The sequence below is a fragment of the Lissotriton vulgaris genome, chromosome 11 (assembly GCF_964263255.1).
Source record: "Lissotriton vulgaris chromosome 11, aLisVul1.2, whole genome shotgun sequence".
Classification (NCBI taxonomy): Eukaryota; Metazoa; Chordata; class Amphibia; order Caudata; family Salamandridae; genus Lissotriton; species Lissotriton vulgaris.
Window position 1 is genome coordinate 943,142,558 of NC_141699.1, and position 12,599 is coordinate 943,155,156.

The window sequence follows — 12,599 nt, forward strand, 5'->3', positions numbered from 1 at the left end:
CCGCACCATAGCCATTACCCCCTTAACCCACCTACTCAAAGTAGCTGAGGAGGATGGTGTAACAGCACAGAAAAAGATTATACTTGATTGTAATGGGAGGTCTTTAATTTCTTACAGAAGGCTAAGGGCGATTCCAAAGGAAGAGAATTCCACAGTTTGGGGTCAAGGTAGGAGAATGAGTGGCCTCTCATACGAGCAAGACGGAGTCTGGGCAGAGGAAACAAAGAGAGGTTAGCTGATCTTAGCTATCGAGTGGGCATGTAACGTTTAACCAGGCTTTGTATGTAGAGGGGCAACAAACCATGTTTTGGCCGCAACATGTAGCATAAGGCCTCAAACTTGATGCGTTTGTTCAACTTGAGCCAATGGAGCTGATGAAGCAAAGGTGAGACTGAGGCATGTCCAAGCAGCAGGAAGAGGAGACGTGCAGCCGCATTTTGGATGAGCTGTTAACAATGGACGGAGGCTTTATCAGCACCCAGGCATTGCCATAATCAAGTCTGAAAATCATACAATGCCTGCATAACTGTACACTGGGCTGCAGGAGACATTAACCAAAGGATTTGTTTTAGTCATTTAAGAGCCACAAAGCAGGTTGCAGTGAACCCAGTTACTTGGACTTTGCGGGAAAGGTTAGTAAAACCCAAGTTCCTGACTTTAGTGACCGGAGCAGGTAGAGGTGAAAAAGTGTCAGGCCATTGAAAAGCTCCCCAGAGTTTGGGACTGTTTCCCAGAGTAAGAACCTCTGTTTTTGTATTGTTCAGCTTCAAGGCATTTCTGGACATCCACAAAAAGATACTACTCAGTCCGAGCTGGAGCAGGTAAGGGTTCTGATGCTGAGCGGCGGAGAGAGAAAAGATGATCTGGGTATCATCTGCATAGGAAAGAATAGTCAGCCCCGACTTCTCTAAAATGCCGGCTAAAGGCTGAACATAGAGATTAAAAAGCAGAGGGCATAAAATTGAGCACTGCAGCACTCCAGAAGATAAAACTACTGGATTTGATTTTATGGTATGGGAGAAGACTTGAAACAAGCGATCTTTTAAGAAAGAGATCAGCCACCTCAAAGCCATGTCCTCAATACCTGCGGCTTCAAGATGATCAGCCAAGATGGAATGTGAGACTGTGTCGAATGCAGCACTCAAGTCTAGTAAAGTGAGAGCTGCCATTGCACCACAATCAAGCTGCTGCCGGAGATATTCAGTGACCCCGAGCAGAGTCGATTCGGTGTTGTAGCCAGATCGGAAGCCAGACTGTGACGGATGAAATAGATTGTGAATTGCCATGTGAGAGGAGAGTTGGGAGTTGATGTGACTTTCCAAAACCTTCGAGAAAACAGAAAGGAGGGATACAGGCCAGTAATGTGACCAGCAAAAAGGATCAAGTCCAGTCTTTTTCAATGAAGGAAGCACCAGAGCGTGTTTCCAGTGCTGAGGAACATGGCCTGACTTAAGAAAGGCATTGAGAAGGTTAAGAAACACGCTAAGAACTGATTTGTCCAAAAGCCTGAGCTTGGATGGGGGAAGAGAGTCAAACGGGGAGCGGGACTTGATAGTTTCCAGTAATGATTGAAGAATGGCCAAGTCCAGCAGGAGCCAGACCCGGATTTGTCAAAATTCATCAGACAAGGAAGCCTGGGAAAGTGAACCATCTCTGAATATTGCAAACCCCTTCTCAGGTGTTTCTTCTTTATTCTCCAAATAAGCAGGTCCTTGTGCCAACTCCCTCACTACAGTTCTCCTGTCCAGCTTGCCTGCAGTCCGCTACACTCTGCTGCCTATCAACCTTTGGCCCTCTGTTGTGCCTCCTCTGCTAATTTCTTGCTCTGTTATGCCTTATCTGCTCTTTTGTATGCCCTCTCTTTTGCCTTTTGTTGCTCATTTTATAGCCCTCTGTTTTGCCTTTTCTGCTTGTTATCCTACCCTTCGTTTTTTAATTTTCCTGTTCATTTTCCTGGCCTCTCTTTTGCCCTCTTCTGCTCTATATTGCCTTTTCTGCTTGTTTCCCCCCCTCTGTTTTGCCTTTGCTGCTCGTTTTTCAGCTCTTTGTTTTGCCTTTTCCGCTAATTTTTCTGCCAACTGTTTTGCCTTTTTCTGCCCGATTTGCTGCCCTCTTCTGCTCTGTTTTGCTTTCTGCTCATTTCACTGCCCTCCCCTGCTCGTTTTTCTGCCCTATGTTTTGCCTTTCTGCTCATTTGTCTGCCTGCTGTTTTGCCCTCTCCTGCTCTGTTGCCTTTTCTACTATTTGTTCTGCTCCCTGTTTCGCCTTTCTTTTTTTTTGCTGCTCTCTGTCTTGCCTTTTTCTGCTCGCTCGTTTTTCTGCCCTCTGTTTTGCCCTTTTCTGCCTGATTGGAAGTGCCCTGTAATAAAGAGGGTCTAGAAAGATTACCTTAATTGATGAAGAGAGTATTTCAACTATCCTTGCCAATGGCTGCAGGGAATCTTTCTGGTTTGCCAGCACCATCCTTAACTCTTCATTGATAGATTTAAATTTTCCCTCGAAAAGAGACAAGGCTTGCTTCTCTGAGTCCAATAGAACCCTAAGAAGTTCATCAGCCTTGAAAGGATCAGGTCTGACTACAAATCCCAAGCTCTGAATTAGACCTATCTGCACCTGTCTCACCTGAACCTGCCTCAGATTTCTCCTGACCTAAGAAAATCATATTGTCCAGATAATGATCATCCTTAACCCTTTCAATTTAATAACTTGATGAAACACCAAACGAAAGAGAAACAAACCTGAATACCTGCCCCTGCAACAAGAAGTGTAGATACTTCCTGCGGTGCTGGAAAATACCCACCTTCAATTAAGGGTATTTTGGGCCCCCCAAAGAGCGATTCCGGCTGCCTTTCCATTCCTGGCAAACCGAATCGGAAAGGCTGTCCTAATCGGTCATCGTACTTGCTCGCTCGAAAACCAAATCCTTAAAGCTGTACAAATCAGCTCCCGAAAGGCTCTATCTCTTCGGATGCCTTTCAGAACCGATTCAGTCAGCGCTAAGGGTTTCCAGGCATCGTACTTGGTCATTCGGAATTGGGAAAGATTTGGAAACAAGGGCTCCAGATCACTATAAGCAAAACCAAATCCGATTCAGAGCCCTTCGTAACGAGATCAGAATTGACCCCTTAGTGTCTAAGATACACATGACACTAGTCTTCTTGCTGCCTTTATACCCAGGAAGCAAATGCTATCAGGTACTCACCAAAGTTCTGCATTTGGAAACACATCACACAAGTCCATACTTACCAGCATCAAATGTAGCATAATACTACACATGCTGAAATATAGAGATGCAAAAGAGACATTTGAATCAAACTGGTTTGATGTCTCCCTTTTTAATTATAATACCCCTTCCTAGCAAATCTGTTCGGCTCAGTAATTTCAGCACAGTTTTCACAATCTATCATGGAACTAACACATTTCAATTACAGTAACTCGTCCGGCGTCTTTGATTCAAGCTCTTCTCAACAGCTGTGGTCTTGGTTTAATAACTTCCTCAAATATATGTCCCAAATCTTTAATTGCAATTTGCTCAGTGTTTATTTGTCCTTTCTACTTTTCAAACCGTTCTTCTCCAGCTTCACCAGACCCAACATTCAGTCTCCTGCTGTGGTCTGTCTGACTATCCCCTTATACCAAAGAATCAATCTGAACTACTAGAGCTAAACCTGACTTTTTCAACACGGTATGAATTCCACTTGGAAAGACAGCTGATGCCATCCCCAACTTACTGACACCCTCTTGAATTAGAAAAATCCTCAGGTATTACAGAGGCGGGTAAGAACCTGGAATCTAAAGCCAAGCCCACTTGTCAAACCTGAAAAAACATTTTTTAAAACAGCACAATTTGTTCAGTGTGCTAGCTATGTCATCAGTCCATGGCAAAGGATGTCTATCAACCTAAATTGATTGGTTTACACTTCCGAGGTCAATGCACATACCCAGTTGTTTTATGCCTTTATGTGCAACCACAATAGGAGACAACCAAATACATGACTTCACAGGCTCATTAATACTTTATTTGTGAATGCTTTCTAGCACCTCAGCCAGTTCCTCCCTGTCACCTAATAGGACACATCTTATTTTTCGGTTTACTGGTATCACTCCCTCTTTCACTTGTATCACATATCACACTTAGACATCCCATTGCAACGTGTCCTCCTTCTCTGTGTGTCCCTATCATCCTCAAATACCACAAAACTCTGCTCTTTTGCCCGTGGTCTCAAAACTATGCTCAGGCATCACTGGTGCCCAAATTCCAAGATATCAGGTCAATAGTCTAATATGTTCAGTTTCACCTCACCCCAGACTCTAATATCTTTTTTACATGATCTTGCCCAATGGAGTGTGATGGCCATTATAGCTTTCAGTACTTATAAATGCCACTGTTATTTTCCTGCAGCTCCATACTAAAAATCTTGAAAAATATAATGGAAGTTATTATACCTGTGTCAATCAATCAGTCAATCATGAAAACATTTTTCGGAATTCAAAGCAGAATGCATAAGCTACATCATCATACTAACAAATTCATCAATACAAATTTAAAAGGGCAATAAAATATACACATTTCATAGATAACCTATTACTCAAGCAGATCATACAAGAAGGAGCCCCTCCAAAGCACATCAATGTGTACCCAAGGACGAGAGGTCAAATAAACCCCCAAACCACTCAGTACCGAGCCAGAAATAAGACAGGATAAAAACATGGCATAAACATTCAATCAATAGGTGCTTGCTCAGGCATGGAGCTTGCCTCCCAGATGCTTTCGTTTATGTGAGGCGTCGCTAGTATAACCAATAATAGGTACACAATTTTCCATCAAATCAAGCTTTGATCAGAAAGCTAGTGCAGCCTCCAATTCCTAAGATTTGTTTGAGCTATACCAGTTAAAAAAAATATTTCCTAGACCTGATGTAAAAACTACTTAACAAAGAAAATGCAAAGTGCTCTATGCAGCCTTTCGATCACAGGGACGGGGAAAATGAATTCATGATCAATCATTTATTTAGGGGAACAATGCCAGTATATGAATCATATTGAATGTGATCCGGGTCAGGTGGGTGTGACCTAGAGGGCCAAGATGTTGAACACACCCCTGTGTGCTCCCGGTTCCCCAACAAAACTATCTAGATTAATCCTGTTGTTGGCAGCCATTGCTGTGTACTGAGGCACTCAGCAACTGGAGAGGACCTGTTCCCTCAAATCAACACCATTCAGCAGAGTGAAGGCGGATGCTGCCATAGACAGCAGAAGGGGGGCAGCTGAGTAGTTTTGGTGGTCACCGCGATCCCACGCCAGAAAGAAAGACACTTGTGTCTCCCAAGCGACACAGGGACCAAGTGTAGCCCAATCGTTCCCCCCCCCCCCCCCAGGGTTAAAGTAAAGTGGCTCTGCGTGCATGGGCAGTAGACTGTATGGTGGTAGCCCATATGTGTGGACCCCAGGGCTGGTGTGGCCAAGGAGGGTCCAGTGATCATGTTGCACTAGGGGATGCCGCTGTGGCCCTGATAGAAGAGCATCACCCATTCCGGCACTTTGGCCCCACCATAGAGTCAGTGGCAAGTCCCTGAAAAGAATGATCAGGGGAGCCTTCCCAGAGGCTTGAAAGTTGTGAGCCCTGCCTTGGATTCTGGACTTGGTAGAAAGATGAGGAATGTAGCACGGGACTGGCCCCCTAGGGGGTGGTGGGGCGATAGTGCTATGCCGTAAAGGTGTGTTACCACCCAGCAATAGAGAGGGGCGCCCTTGGGCCTGACTGGTCTAGCGGCCCCCTGGCTTGAGGGTCAAAGCCCATCCCCATGTACAGAGTGGAAAGGGATGATGCTGTATTCCACTTGACCTGAAGGCAGTGCTGCACTGAGGGGGAACCGTGAGGCCTGTGAGGAAGTAGGGTAGTCTCTATGTGGCTGCTATTGTGGGATTGCACCGCCTAGGAGAAGACTGACTTTCAGGCCTTGAAAGAGCGTGTGAGAATAGGCCACGATGGCCCACTTGGCCCACGCCCACAGCAGATACCCAGGGCAGAGAAGTGAGAAGGGATTGGAGTGCTGCCCACTGAACATCAAAAGAGGGCATAGGAAAGAGGGCAAAGAGGTGGTGTTCTGGTCAGATGACTGGATCCCAGTCCTTAGACTTTCACTGATATGGGAAAGGCAGATCCCCAATAAGGGTCAGACAAAAATAGGCAAATCTACAGCCCCACCTATGACATCAGGTAAGTCAGTTGTAGAGGAGGAGACATCAACGAAGTGCACTGGGTCTTCAGAAGCCGTAGAAATTCTACAAACTATACAAGCTTCATTTTCGTCCCTGAGGCTAAAATTGGAAAAGTTAGTGGCACTTTTGCAGCATATCTGCAAACACTGCCAAAAGAGTATCAGGAGCGGAGGGCTGTTATTCAGACCTGTAAGACACAGTGACATCATTAAAGACGGTGGTAACCCGCCTTACCTCTGCATTGCGTATCCTAGAGAGAATATCTGGAGGGAGTGAAGGGAGCCTCTCCAGATATGTTTCTAGAGGAGTGATTCCTGTCATGGACCCCGAAAGAGAAATGATCTGACTTGTTTGTTCTAAAACAAGCTCTTTGCGACTGGCAACGTGACTGCCACATGGTGCCCCTCCATCCCCCACAATTGTGAAGGTCCTGAACTATCGGGATAGGGACGCGATCCTGCGGGTGGCTAGAGACTGCACTGACCTGCCAAGTGATGTGGACAAGTGATGTGGAAATTAGACGAAGTAGGGAGACTGACCACTCCGGGCCAGACCCCCGAGGCCCACGACTAAACCAGCGACACAGGTCTGGAACCTGTCCAACCCGTCTGTATGAGTAAACTCATCTTGTACTTATTTTGCCAGTAACACTAGATCCTGATGCACCAGTGGCAGTACAGGGGTGCGTGCATGTTGGAAACCTTAATTGAAACATTTTGTGGGGAGTTATGTTTGTTTGAGACAACAGGTGCTTCGGGTTGGAAGTATGGAGTGGGGGAGTTGGGGTAGCTAGAGGGGAACTTCTGGCCCTGTTGGCTGCAGTTAGCAAGCCGGCACGTGCAATATTCAGGGTACAGACTAGTACAGCAAAGCGGGGCAACGGGGAGTCAGGGTCATCACACAGGTTAGATTTAAGGCAATTCCCAAGCAATGCATGGGTCCAAGGTCGTGACGTAGAATATCAATGGGCTATTTGACCGCATTAAACATGGAACAGTCCCTGGTTGGGCAAAAAGAGAAGAATTGTATGTACTCATGTTGCAGAAGGCCCACTTAATGGACACTAACTGCCCTTTCTTAGCTAGATATGGCTATTTTGCAATAATAAATGCTAGACGTGAACGACCCCCCCCCCCAGAGGGAGTTTTCATCTCCCCTAATTGGGGGCTTGCCTCTAAAGCAATTGTCCAACTTGGACAGAGGAGACCTAGAATAACCCCTTTCAACAGAGGAGCTAAATAAAGCCCTCCCAGGCATGCAAGCATGCAAGACAATTGGGCCCGATGAGTTCCCCATTGAGTAATACCAGAAGTTTAGAAAGTGCCTTCTGCCGCCCTTACTTAATGTATATAATGAAGCTGTTAGAAATGGGTGTCTCTAGTTGGCAATGGTTTGCACCTTTGTCTTCTTCCTAGTCAGGGTAAAGGGGATACACTTCTAAAATAACCCCCGATCACCCCCTTGGTAGCTTGGCACAAGCTTATCTCAGAGGCAGTGTGTAAAGCATTTGTGTACACATACAGTAATACAGTAAAAACACTACGAAGGGACACCCCACCAGTTCAGAAAAATATGTAATATTTATCTAAACCAAACAAGACCAAAACAACAAAAACTCCACAATACAGTAATCAAAATATGACTTTTAAAAGGTAGAAACAGTACTGTCCATGGGAAACTATAGTTGTGACACTTTCAACACAAAGTACCTTGGATGCGTCACAGTCACAAACAAAAACAGCTGCAGGGAAGGTGATGCGTCGGTTCCTTATGCACAGGGAATGTGATGCGTCGGTTCCTTACTCCAGGGGAGGTGATGCGTTGGTTCCTTACTGCCACGCAGGGGAGGTGATGCATTGGTTCCTTACTAAAGGGGAGGTGATGCATCAGTTTCTTACTGTGCGGGGAGGTGATGCATTGGTTTCTTAATGCGGCCCCGGCATTCTCCAAGAATTGCCGCCCAGTGCAATGCGTGAGGATCGGGAATGCGGCAGTTCTCAATGCGGTTACAGCGCTGCGTTGGTTTCTCAACCTGGGGTCCCACGATGCGTTGGTTCTTGCAGCCATACAGCAGGGCCTGCGTTGGAATTGGTGCAGTGATCTCAGACTTCGGAGATCAGTGGACAGGATTCGGCAGGCAGTGATGTCTCCAGCCGCGGGCAGGTGCTGTATCGGCTTCTTCGGCGATGTGTCCGGAACAGGTGCAGATGCTTCCCGCTTCTCCTAGTTGAATTACTTTCCCAGCTCCCAACAGCATGAAGAACCTCAGGAGGTCCAACACAGTCACAGGCAGCTCTTGTCAGGTCAGAACTCCCAGCCAGGAAGTTCAGGGGAGCTGGTGGTGAAGTGTTTGTATCCCTGAGACTTCAAAATAGGAGACAAGCTCTACTTCAAGCCCTTGGAGATCTTCCTCAAGCAGGAAACACAATAAACAGCAAAGTTTATATCCTCTCCTTGTTGGAAACAGGCACTGCAGGCTAACCCCCAAACAGCACACAGCAAAGGGGGAACACTTCTCCTTCAGTTTTTCCAGCTCCTCTCCTTGGCAAAGGTTCCTCTTGAATTCCAGAAGTAATCTAAAAGTCTGGGGTCTGGGCCCCACTTTTTATTGCACAAATTCCTTAGTACTCTGGTGGCAGAGAAGCTCTTTTCTTATGGCATGCAAGGGCGACACAAAACGTAAGTAGGAGTTATCAAGTCAGACAAGGTCACCTTGCGGGACCCTGAATGGCTTGGTAAATTCAGAGCAATGCAATGCAGCGCAAATTATGTATTGCCTTACTCTGGCCTGGGTAGGTATTCTACGGGTGGAGCATCGGTGTTCCTCCTCATCCACCCATGGATTCTAAAGCATTCCCAAATTTACTAATACTGGTAGACTTTCTGTGCTTCATGATATCTTAGTAAATATGCCTCTCACTGTCTGTTCTGATACACCAACACCAGCTTAAGACTCTTGCCTTCCTCCTCCTACCTGGAAAGTGATTTACTCCTGGCCATTGCAAGAGTGAATTTAAGACCATTTTCAGGGTGTAATGTGATATCAGACAAGTTTGAGAATAACCACAAAATCAGAAATTTGTGGAAGTTCCCAAGCTCAACAGTGAAACCCTGACCCAAGATACCCACCTCCTTTTGAGAGATATTTACTCACACAATATTCACACTTTGGTGTAAAAAATGGCATGAGTGAAGGGAGTTATGTGAGCATGTTCACACTTCCGTATACCTTAAGTACACCTATTTGCTCTTTTACATTTGTCTTACATAAATAAATGGCTTTGAGGACTCATCTTACTGTGTTCATTCTTTGCTTACTTGTTTATTTGATGTTAGCACATAACATCACCATAGGACACTGTGTGATTTTGCACCCTACATCACTAGAAGACACAATAGGCAGCCAGTATTTAGGTGAACAGCTGGAAGGTATGGTAACACCTTTCCCCTTGATTCTCTTAATCATAGCAGATGCCGTTCGTAGTTGGTAATTTTCAGGAAGAGCAAAGTCTTTCATCAGTTGCCAGGATGAAGTAGGCGATTGTCGATGCAACTATATGAGTATTGTTTTCAGTTCACAGTGTGTAATGATTCAGTTGTTCCACTGTTATCCAGGGAGCTAAATGTGTCAAAAAAGTGTAGATTGTTTTGGATGATTTACCTTTAACCATCTCACTATTTCTGTGTCCCAATGTGTGCCTTCCTCTTAAACCATCGCTGCTCTGATATCATCACCATCAAGGCGCTTTCAATGTGTGATGAACGAAGACTCTATCCCTTCTGCAACCATACCGTCCTGCATGCTGCTGAATGTCCCTGAGCTCTGACATTCAGATCTGCTTATAGAACTCCAAAGATCTATATCGATGAACATTGCCATTTAATACTTTATTGCATAGGTTAAGGGTATCCAACAAGGTCAAGACAGATCGGAAGCCATGCCAAGTTTTCAGGATGACCACAGACGAAGTAAATTCATTTTCATCCTATATAAATAACCTTATGTGGATTTCCTGGAATTGTGGTATGGATCTGGCCCTTCATGAACAACACTGGACAATCATAGCACAGGTCATTCTCACATAGTGTTACATTGACCCGCTACCTCTGGTACCCTAGCAGAGCACATCCATTTTTTCATACTGATGCTCCTGGCATGGAACTAACCAACAATCTGTCTTACTCTCTTACTTCCCTACAGTGGAATGCTGTGACAAAAAATCTTCCATCTACATTTCTCAGCTTCAAGTGGTGTTATTATTTCGAAATGATAAAAATCATGTTTTTACAAAACTACCAAGTTAATATTTATGTTTAGAGAAAGAGTAAATATTAAAGCGTAATCAAACCATGTCTGTCTGCGCAAACAATGTTTTGATGATTCTTCAACAATCTATTTCCCCATGCAGAAATAAGTATTGAACAGTAAGACAACTCTCAAATTGATAAATATGGTACTTGGGATGAAACAACAGATCGCCATATGGAGCTGGAGCTGGAGCAAGCGTCCCAATTACAATCACAAACTTTTTTTGATTTTCCATGTGAAATGTTTCCAGTATTTGAATTTCGCGAAAACCAATCTACATAAAGGCTGAACTCTAAACATCAAGATGACTTTGTAAAATTGTGCAGACCCTGTGTAGTCCAATCAGGAATACTGTTACCCAATCACAAAGAAAGAAGAAAGGAAGCAGATGATGGACTTCCTAAGAATGTGATGAAGGAACAAGGTTGTTGCCAGTAGATAATAATGCAGGACAGAAAGAATACGAACTTCAGTGACTGTCAACCAGAATAATACAGATACACGTATGGGCTAGTACACTAATGCAAAGGATGAATAATGATTTGCTTTAAACTGCAAAATGAAATATTGTTATGTCATTAACATGATATAAATGTGACTAGAAACTTGGAATACTGATATTGTACAGGCATAGGTAGAGACTTACTAGAAATCAGTGGATATAGAAATGTTTGAAATATACAGGTCCTGACTCCTTTCACTGCAATCCCCAATGAATTAGCTGGCCCACTTTGGGGTGAGGGTTAAAGGGCACTAATACTCAATTTGCTGTGTAATGGAACGAGATATGAATTGTAATGGTATGGATCAATTGTGTCAAAAATGTGGATTAATTTGGAAGTTCTGCACACGGTTCAAGTTTTCTGTGATGAATTTAAAGAAACACAAATTAAAATCAACACAACTGTGGCATTAGTGCTATCAGTGTGTTCATTCATGATTAAAAGTCATGGAGTCTTGAAACACTGGCTGTGTGCCGTGGGAATCCTCTCAAGTTATTTTTCTCAAGTCTATTTAGGTAGTCTTTCTCAACTTCTCTTCTGAGCCAACCTTTCAAAACACTACACAAAAAAACAGTACGGTGAGCACAGATGAGCCAACAAATGTGAAAATACGACTTGAGAAGCAGCACTTTACACCCAAACTGCCTGCCAGAGGCTACGCCTCCTCTTACTCCTGTTGCATCCATCTATTTATAACTATGAAAGCACGCCACACGATGTGTGAAATGTTGTGTGCCTCCAAAGTGTACCCAGAAAGAGATGGAGATATGTTGTGCACTGAATAAAGTAAACTGTGCGTAAATCGCTGCTGTCTGTGAGGCATCAAAGTTTACCCTGACGTATTGCAACAATTGGATGGGCTGTACCTACAGAATTTGGAATTGTTTCACACTTTTATTGTATTGTTAAATGATGTGCTTGTCATTTGTGTCACTTCTAGGGCTGGTGTGGTTGTAAAATGGAATAAACACTCTATGAAATGTTAGTCCTGTTTCTACTGTGCTCCAGTGAATGTGTACATAGGCATAGTGCTGACCAGGGAGCAAGCAAGTGTCCACTATAAGTTGGTAAGTGAATGTATTGGGTTGACAAGAAAATGCTGTCAATCTCAGACCTTTTTGGACTTTTGGAAGAGAAGTCTTGAATGCAAGCAAAATGTTGCCCCTCACTTCAACCGAGCCAAGAAATCCCCAAGGAGCTACACTGCATCAAATCACTCAACAGACCTTCAAGAAGCAGAACCATGAAGGCAGATCCCAAGGAGTTCAAGCACCAAAGCTGTGGAATTTTCTCAACTCGACTGTGAGATCACAAAGCTAGTGTGTGCACGACAGCAGACTCGTAAAAACCGAACTGTTCACAACATCATTTCACTGATTTCCCAAAATGTCGCCATCAAATGAGGAATATCTGGCAGCGCTATTCCCTGTCAATGGTACGACTCTTGCTACCCTACAATCCTGTACATTTAATATTAATTTTATGGCACGACACAGAGGCCAACATTATGCAATAAATCTTTTATTGCCATCACTCAGCAGCAAGCTTAAAGGTTCTTATAATAG

General features: G+C 44.2%; 1 protein-coding gene across 1 annotated transcript in view; it reads left to right on the forward strand.

Moving 5' to 3' along the window:
* LOC147683721 (ceruloplasmin-like) overlaps positions 1-12,019 on the forward strand; it is a 427,036-nt gene extending 415,017 nt beyond the window's left edge. The window contains exon 19 of the mRNA XM_086944094.1: positions 11,975-12,019. The gene's annotated coding sequence lies outside the window, so the exon portion shown is untranslated. The remainder of the gene's footprint in view (positions 1-11,974) is intronic.
* Positions 12,020-12,599: the final 580 nt, after the last annotated feature.